This window comes from Bubalus kerabau, chromosome 2, assembly GCF_029407905.1.
Source record: "Bubalus kerabau isolate K-KA32 ecotype Philippines breed swamp buffalo chromosome 2, PCC_UOA_SB_1v2, whole genome shotgun sequence".
In the NCBI taxonomy this organism is placed as follows: Eukaryota; Metazoa; Chordata; class Mammalia; order Artiodactyla; family Bovidae; genus Bubalus; species Bubalus kerabau.
Window position 1 is genome coordinate 55,140,568 of NC_073625.1, and position 9,707 is coordinate 55,150,274.

Here is a 9,707-nt window from a genome sequence, read left to right on the forward strand (position 1 = left end):
AGGTCAGCATATTCTCTTTTGGCAGAATTTCATTCTGAGGCTTAATTCTGTCTTGTAGTATTCATTTTATTCATGAACCCTTGGACCACCGGCATTCATTTGTCATATCCTAGCAAGAAGGCCATTTCCATGAGAAGGCATTGGACTTAACTGGGGCTCAGAGAATTTGTTCTAAACTTTAATTCCAATACATTTAGCAAAAGACATAATTAATAGTGATATTCACAGTAAGAGTATAGAATCTCTTAAGTAAATTTGTCTTCATGAGACATATAGTACAGAGATGAAAACTGTGCTGGGGAAATTTAATATAGCTTCCAGATGGAGACAATATATTCAAATCCAATGTTCAATGAATTCTCATTCTGGCTATGTGTTATCTCTAGTTCCGTTCAGTTGAGTTGCTCAGTCATGTCTGACTCTGTGACCCCATGAAATGCAGCACACCGGGCCTCCCTGTCCATCACCAACTCCCGGAGTCCAGCCAAACCCATGTCTATTGAGTCAGTGATGCCATCCAACCATCTCATCATCTGTTGTCCCCTTCTCCTCCTGCCCTCAATCTTTCCCAGCATCAGGGTCTTTTCCAATGAGTCAGCTCTTCTCATCAGGTGGCCAAAGTACTGGAGTTTCAGCTTCAACATCAGTCCTTCCAATGAACACCCAGGACTGATCTCCTTTAGGATGGTCTCCTTGCAGTCCTTGGATCTCCTTGCAGTCCAAGGGACTCTCAAGAGTCTTCTCCAACACCACAGTTCAAAAGCATCAATTCTTCTGTGCTCAGTTTTCTTTATAGTCCAACTCTCACATCCATACATGACCACTGGAAATACCATAGCCTTACCCCCAGATAGTAAATATGTTTGCATCCCTCATAGTTATCTCTGATAATTAACAAATCTGCTTACTTTTGATTGAAATATGCATAAACTACATTTTAAAATATTCTATTCTTATACATTGATGCTTAAGAGCTTGAAATATTAATGCATCTTACATGTGCATTTTATTCAATAATTGGGGTGAATTGATTATTTCTGTTTATTGATGAATTAATTTAATCCCTTCTCATTCTAAAGAAGAAATTAAAGCAGTTGTCATGTACATTTTCCATTACATCTCATTGTTTCCAGCTAGGATTGATAGAAGTCACAGATGAATCAGTATTCACTGTGTGTATTGTACTAATTTAGAATCTTACTCATTAGTTATCCTGCTATTCATCTCCACCTTCAATTTTAAAGAAATCTTAGAGGCAAAAATTACTGTTGAACAGCTCATGTATTTCAGCAAGTATAAAAGAAACAATATTTAATTTAGGCGTTCATTCCATTTCAGCTGTAAAAATAACAAAACAAACGAACAGAAAGCTTAAAGTACCATAAAGAATCCTATTATACTAGCAACTTTATATTTCATGAATGTCATCATGAAATAAAAGAAAGGAAAATAAAATTAAGTAAACTAATTCATATATCATCTTACAGGCTAATCATTAATTTATCAGTGTTAAGAAACTTGGAGAGGTTTCCTATGTATGCCAGCTTATTTCTTTTTTCTATCTCCCTCTATTTATGAATATTTCATTCATATCTCTTCTTTACATTATTAATGTTTTTCATTGTTTGTTAACTTTACCATTCTAAAGAATAATTTTGAAAGTCTTCTAATTGACAATTTTCATACTTGTTTACTGCAAGCTGTATAAATCTACAAATATCTTCCGGTAGTCATGAACTAACTTGGATTCTTACAGCTATCATACTTTTTTTTTTTTTTTTTAGAGACAGCAAAATATTGTGAATAATTATTTGGCCCATCTGACGCCATATTTTCATCTACTTAGTAATCCGCCACACATCACCTAGCAATCTAATTTTTGGATCAGGGAATAATAACTGGTGAGACCTTGGAACATACTTTCTAGGGAGAAGTTAAATGAGTTTCACATGTAAGAAGAGAAAGCAAAGGAAACTAGGGTACCATAAGAATGTACTGCAGAATAAAAACACCTTAAGAGACACCAAAGAAGATATATAGATGGCAGGTAGAAATACAAAATATATGTTTTGGGTGGACAAAAAGTTGCTTTGATTTTTAAGTAAAAATAAAAGACATAATTTTATTTTCATCAAGAATTTTATTGAACAATATATTCAGTTTCGTTCCACTACCTTCTGCCATTTTTCAAGCAACTTCAAAATTCCATCTTTCCCAAACTTTGTATATTTTTTAATCAAAGAATAATTTTCAAAGCTTGATTTGGATATTTGGAGTACGTCAGTTTTCTCCTGTGTAGTATAACGTTATTGTCCTCAATTAATGTTTTGATTTGACAACTATCAACTTCAGCTGGTCTACTAAACTGTGGAGCACCATTCAGTAAGAAACTTTGCAAATGACTTCGATCAGTCAGTACCTTTTCCATAATTTGCACAAATCTTTTTTGCACTTCATTTGCATTTTCCCTTTCTTGCAATAATCTTTTTTTTTTTGCATTTCAGTTGCATGTTTACCTTTCTTGAAATAATAAAGCATAATGTCCCAAATGTTGCTTATTTCCTTCTATCTTCAATATTAAAATAGCTATGCAAAAATTTATCAATTTTGATTTTTTAACCATACACACTGATAAGACAGCTGACACAATATAATCTATCAAAATTGTTTTGAATGATGTTAAAGATAACTAAAAATCACTGCAGATGGTGACTGCAGCCATGAAATTATAAGACGCTTGCTCCTTGGAAGAAAAGTTATGACCAACCAACTCAGCATATCAAAAAGCAGAGACATTACTTTGCCAACAAAGGTCCATCTAGTCAAAGCTATGTTTTTTCCAGTAGTCGTGTATGGATGTGAGAGGTGGACTATAAAGAAAGCTGAACATAGAAGAATTGATGCTTTTGAACTGATGTGTTGGAGAAGACTCTTGAGAGTCCCTTGGACTGCAAGGAGATCCAACCAGTGAATCCTGAAGGAAATCAGTCCTGAATATTCATTGTAAGGACTGATGCTGAAATCGAAACTTTAATATTTTGGCCACCTGATAGGAAGAATGGACTCAGTGGAAAGGACCCTAATGCTGGAAAGATTGTAGTTGGGAGGAGAAGGGGATGACAGAGGATGAGATGGTTGGATGGCATCACGGACTCAATGGACATGAGCCTGAGTAAACTCCAGGGGTTGGTTTTGGACAGGGAGGCCTGGTGTGCTGCAGTCCATGGGGTTGCAAAGAGTTGGACACGACTGAGCAACTGAACTGAACTGAAGATAACTAAGCACTACTAGAGCCAACTTATGGGGGAAAAATTAATAATAAGCAAACCTTTTGGCCAACCCAATATATTGTCATTGCTGTTGCTGTTTAGTTCCTAAGTCATGTCTGACTCTTTTGCAACACCATGGACTATGGCCCACCAGACTCTTCTGTCCATGAGATTTCCCAGCAAGAATACTGGAATGGGTTGCTACTTCCTTTTCCAGAGAATCTTTTCTGACCAGTGACTGAACCTGTATCTCTGCATTAGTAGGTGAACTCTTTACCACTGAGCCACTGGGGAAGCCAACCCAATATATAATATATATTAAATAAAAAAGCACTAGGACTTAATAAAATATATTCATTCATATTGATTTCAACTTATAAATAACTTGGTCATGCTAAATCAATTAGATAAGTTAAAGAACTCCATCTTCTATTGTTCAGTGACTTTAAATGTCCATATAATTCATCAATATATTCTTTATGTCAATACTACTAACTTGATACCTATTATTTAATTATGGATCTTGGGAGAGATGTAGTTATGCTTTCATATTCACTGATCATATTTCAGTAGAGAACATTTAAGTCATGGGATGTTTCAATATAAAAATGCCCAATTTATTATGAAGAGCCATTACTCACTGAAGTGGCTTTGGCTGCAAAGGGATCTTTAATTAATTCCTTATTGCATCTGTGCAAAAGAAATGGCTGACATTAAAAAAAAATCGAACCTGTAACCTGTCATACTATCATTTCAGTTTCATTCCTGAGAAACTTGACTCCTGTTTAAAGTTTATTCATTACACTTAAATTCTCTGAGTTAACATTGTGTCTGTTACACATGTCCACCTAATATTTTAGCAAGAATTTATTGAAATTTGTTACACTATAAGTCAAAGCATGGGGAATAAAAGGCAATAGAGTTGATGAAATTGATAAAGCACGTGAAAGAGCTCCAAATGCAAATTGTGCCAAATCACAGATTTGCCTAAACTTAACATTCTTTAAAATAATGTGTCAGGCAATAAACAATTCAGAGACAGGAAGAGATGGAGCCTGGCTTGGTCAGGATTCAACCAAAGAAGCAGAACTAATAGAAGAAACAGAACGTGTGTCTGTGTGTGAGACAGGGAGAGGGAAGAGGGGGGAGAGAGAGGGAAAGAGAGAAAGACAGGAAGTTTTTACAATCGATCACTTGAGTGATTGTAGGGGCTGGCAAAGTAAGTCTAAAAGTCAAAAATCTCTAGGGCAGACTATCAAGAAAGGCAGACTAGGATGATGAGGCACAGTCTGCAGCTACCACCCAGAGATTATTTTTCCTCAAGGAAACCTCAGCTCAGCTCTTTGTGTGTGTGTGTATGTAAATAAAATTATATGTATAATTGTATGTATTTGTTTATTTAGGCTCTGCTGGGTCTTCTTTGCTGCATGGGCTTTTCTCTCATTGTGGAGAGTGGGAGCTGGTCTCTAGTCGTGGCGCACAGGATTCTCATTGCAGTGGCTTCTTTTTTGGGGAGCACAAACTCTAGGGCACCCAGGTCAGTAGTTGGAGGTCTCGGGCTCTACAGCACAGGCTCAGCAGTGTGGCACACGGGCTTGGTTGCCCTATGGCATGTGGGATCTTCCCAGATCAAACCTGTGTCTGCTCCACTGGCAGGCAGATTCTTTACTGCTGAGCCACCATGAAGCCCCTCAGCTGTGCTTTTAAGGTCTTTCAAGTGACTGAAACGACCTATGCAGGTTTTCTTGGGTAATCTCTCTTACTTAAACGGTGCTAGTAGTCAAGAACCTGCCTGCCAGTGCAGGAGACGTAAGAGACACGGGTTCCATCTCTGAGTCAGGAGGAGGGCATGGCAACCCATTCTACTATTCTTAGGGACTCCCTGGTGGATCCAATTGTAAAGAATCTGCCTGGGTTCGATCCCTGGGTCAGGAAGATTCCTTGGAGAAGAGAATGGCAAGCCACTCTAGTATTCTTGCCTAGAGAATTCCATGGACAGAGGAGCCTGGTGTGCTACAGTCTGTGGGGTCACAAACAGTTGGACATGACTGAGTGATTAATGCTTTCACTAAAAATCAACTATTTATGGATTTGAATTATATCTATGAGTTACCTTCATAAAACTACCTGTGTTCGTATTTGAATAATTGGGAACTGCAGTCTAACCACCCGGACACATAGGAAAGACCAACCTGTCCTGTTGAAGAGTCCAGGTCCCACACAGAATGGGATCCACTGATCAAGAAGGTAGAACCTGGTCACTTTGTGTTTTCATTTCTGTGAACAGACAGACATATGGAAGAGTTTGTCTCATTGGGAGATAATATGGCAAGAGTGCCAAAAGGAGCTAGGGTTACTGCCACAAATAGGGGAAGGGAGGTTTGCATTTTGAACCCAAGGTAGTCACTAGGCCATTGCTTAGTGTTTTCATTTCCAATGCTATTTGTAAGTGGACCATTGTAGCAACCCCAGTTCAACAAATGTGAACTGACTGAGGTCTAAACAGACAGTATTCAACTAACTCTTCAGTGTTGGGGCTTTAAGACAGACTGGTCTCTTCCTCGAGGGTTATGGGATGAATTTGACTTTCTGTGTGTGTATGATACTCAGGATGTTTTTAATTCAATGGAGCTTATTAAGGACATCTCTAGTGTTTACCATAAAGGCTCACCTTCGCTCTAACAGTAGCAATCAGTTTCATAGGGGTGTACCCGAAAGCATCTTGCTTTAGCCCTAGCAAAAATCTCTTAGTTTCTCTGCCTGCCTTCTTTGATGGGTTGAGGAGAAACTGGTCCAGGTGCTATACATTTATGGAGGTTAAGACCCTTTGGCTCTATCCTTGACCAGTGGGAGATGGAAGCCCATGGGTAAAAGTTTTTCTTTTCCTTCCCACAGGCACACAATGTTAAGGTGCCAGTGGATGAAGCCCCCGATGACTAAAGTGATGATCAACTTTTACCTCATTTCCTGTTTCACTTTCCTCATCTCCAGCTTCTGTTCTTCGGGGTCTCAACAGAAACCAGAGAAGCAGGAAATGAGATTAAACAATCTGTGTGCTACACTCTGTATGCTTTATTGTGGGAGAAAAAAAATATATATAAACTAAGGAAACATCTCTCTAGGAATAAGAGCAAAATATCCACAAATTTTATTCTAATGAAACATTTCTCCATTAATTTACTTGTAAGATCCCACCATTTGAACAACCACCATAATTCACAAGCAAGCTAACTAATGTTTATATATTGTAAATATCTTATTTTTAGGTAAAGAGGCAACTGTCTAGTTCCTAAAATAAGAATCTACAAAGATTAGAAGCTTTAGAAGAGTTTGTCAATATTATAGCATAGGAATTTAATCAAATTTACCTCCATTTGTATGCATGAAAATCATCATTCAACAGAAAACTTTCATCTTTTTTGTCAGTTATTAAAAAACCATGTTTATTTTTGCCAAAATTTAGAATATGTTTAAAATAACACAATCTTATAATAAATTATGTTGCTTTTGAAGTCTGTTATCTAATAAAAAGCATATTTTCCATTGGTTTAGGAGAATAGCATTTTACTGCCCACGAGGAGAAAAAACTCAGTCATAATAGAGCATTTTTTCCAAAACCAAATCACATTAGTGCTTCTCAAAAAGTATTCCTTTATCAAAGTGAAAATTAGCTCAATATATTTGGTTTAACTTGTTTTAAAACGTCTTTGAAACCTGTGTTATTTCAAACATTTTTCTAGGATAATGTCTACAGAGGACGATAACTCATTTGGGACAGTTCATTTACTGTCAAATATTGCCTTGAAATTTTCTTCATCTGTGGCATTGTAGAAAAGACTGTCCCTCAGCTTATCTTAAACTGCTCTGAAGGACAAAACACCCTGCTTTGTGAGATTTAAATTCATGCCTTTTTATTGCTTCTCTTTGCTCTGTTCGCCTCACTCCAACCAGAAAATTTAAGATGAGGCAGCTTGTAGAAAAAAGGCTAGCAGACTATAAGCATCAAGGAAGAAAAAAAAAAAATCTAGTGAACATATGAAATAGCATTTTATAGACGTTCTAATTCAGGAATCGCGCTCTATTCTTGAAATTTATCCAACTGGCTAAGATTTCCCTTTATGAGTCTAAACCCTGACATCTAGACCACGGGTAAGCATATAATTGTAGGATCTTCCGATTTCAGTAGAGGAAGGAAACTGCTCAGCCAGATGGACGTCAATTGCGCCGGAATTGTTGCTGAAAAGCTACTCAGCTCCAGCGGGAAGGAAAATGTGCTGTTGCTAAGCTACTGATAGGCTTTGCCCTTCCTCTCCTTAATGGGCAGTCACTGGGTCAAGGCACAAAGATGACGTTAAAGCTGACCGTTCCCTGTTGATTTAATGGTGACATAGGAAGTGGCTAAGTGTTTCCTTTAGATCAGCTATTACCCCTTGCTATTCTCTAACCTTCACTTCTGGGGTGAAGGGTGGGAACACAGATACTCCTTAGTGTGATGGGAGCCTGGAGATGGAACGCATGGAAGATTTGGTAATGGTAAAATTAGCAAATACAATACCTTTAGATATTAAAACTAGAAAAAGAATGCGTTTTAAAGTATTTAAAAGAACCTGTAGTAAAAAATACTGGGGGCAGAAGAGTCTATACCAAATACACTGATGTTTATCGCTTTTACTTGTCCATGTAATTTTTCCTAATGGTAAAAGATTGGGCAGACTTATCCTTGGACTTTTGTTCAAATTTAACATGCCACCTCCCCCTGGGAATAACAAAGTCATCCTCAGAAATTAACAGACACAGCCTCAAGGCCTGGAATATGCAGCCTCCTGTAGTTAATTTCAATGTGTGTGATTTTTATTGGTTGTCTCTGGCCCACTCACACACAGCAATACATCTTAGTGCTTAAGTTCTGGAAGCCACTTTTTTCAAAGTTCTACACTTTGCCCTTACAATTATTAGCCCTGTTGTACCCTCATATTTTTAATAAGTTCTTGATGACTTAAAAGATTCTGGTTGGAGAAAGATTTAAGATGCCCCCTTTGCAGCTGGAAGCTTCCTGGTGACTCAGACAGTAAAGAATCTGCGTGCAATGCAGGAGACCCAAGTTCATTCCCTGGCTTGAAGAAAAGCTGTATTCCACCAAGAAGAGGAAGTGAGAAGGCACACCACACTTTAGCCTCCTGTTTAATTCTCTCACTTTTGAGTGCCACGGATAGATAATTGGGAAAATTGCCTGGAGAAGGTAATGGCACCCCAGTCCAGTATTCTTGCTGGGAAAATACCATGGACAGAGGAGCATGGTGGGTTACAGTCCCTGTGTTCACAAAGAGTCAGACACAACTGAGCAATCAACACTTTCTTCTTCTTCTTTTCAGCTGAGTAGGAAAGAGAGAAGTATCTTCAATCTTGGGGTTCCTACTATGTGTGAATATTGTGTTAAAAGCTGGGCCTACAGGAGAGGACAAAGGAAATGTGTAATGGCTACTATCGTGTTTATAGTCATGCACAGTCTGAATCTGGACTCATACTGATGTTATCATTGGGATGACATTTAATAAAATTTGGGGAAAGTTTATTTTTAAGGTGTTAGATGTATTGAATGCTGGGATGGGAACAGTGCTTTACTTTTTTATCCTGTGAGAGAGTTGTCCACTGATAGTTACTATTAAAAATTGTACTGGTGAAGGCATTGTCTTCATGCAGTAGCTTTCTTGCAGCTGTTTAGGAAGTTACTGAAAAGATCATTATAAAACCACTAGCTATAAGACAAATATCTTTGTAAATTCCTAAAGAATTGGTGACAAGACAAGACATTTATTAAGGGCCAGACTTAGTGCAGATGAAGTTGTACTATTTTCACAGTTGTATAAGTCTCAATGAGTCATCTGGATCTTAATGTATTGGGTTTCCCAGACTTTGCGTTGTGTAGTTATTAAAGTTTGTGAAGATGACTGGTGTAGTTCTGACCTAAAACAAATAGAAGGGAAGAAAACTAATACAATTATGTAAAGTTTAAAAATAAAATAAAATTTAAAAAAAATAATAAATAAATAAAGACTATGTGCCAAAAATGTAAAGATCATGCCAGAAATGGCAAGAAGCACATAACCACCATAGGTGAATATGAGAGTTGTAGAGTGCTTCGTTTAATATAAAGACTAGGAAAAGCCCAAATTATAAAAGATATAAATAAACCCTGGCTGAAAAGAGAAAAAAAAAAAAAAAAGAAAAAGAAAGCCATTGAGTCCTAACACACACACACGCACATATCCCCCACACTTCACACTCCAAGAGGGAAGAATGGGAAAGGGAAAGGAACAATGGGTTACTTCCTGTATCAGTATGAGTCAAAAGCAGATAGTTTGGTTGGCACCAAGTAATGCTGATTTTTAAATGTCTCCTGATTCAGTCATTGTAGCACTCTGGAGGTATTTTGGGTGC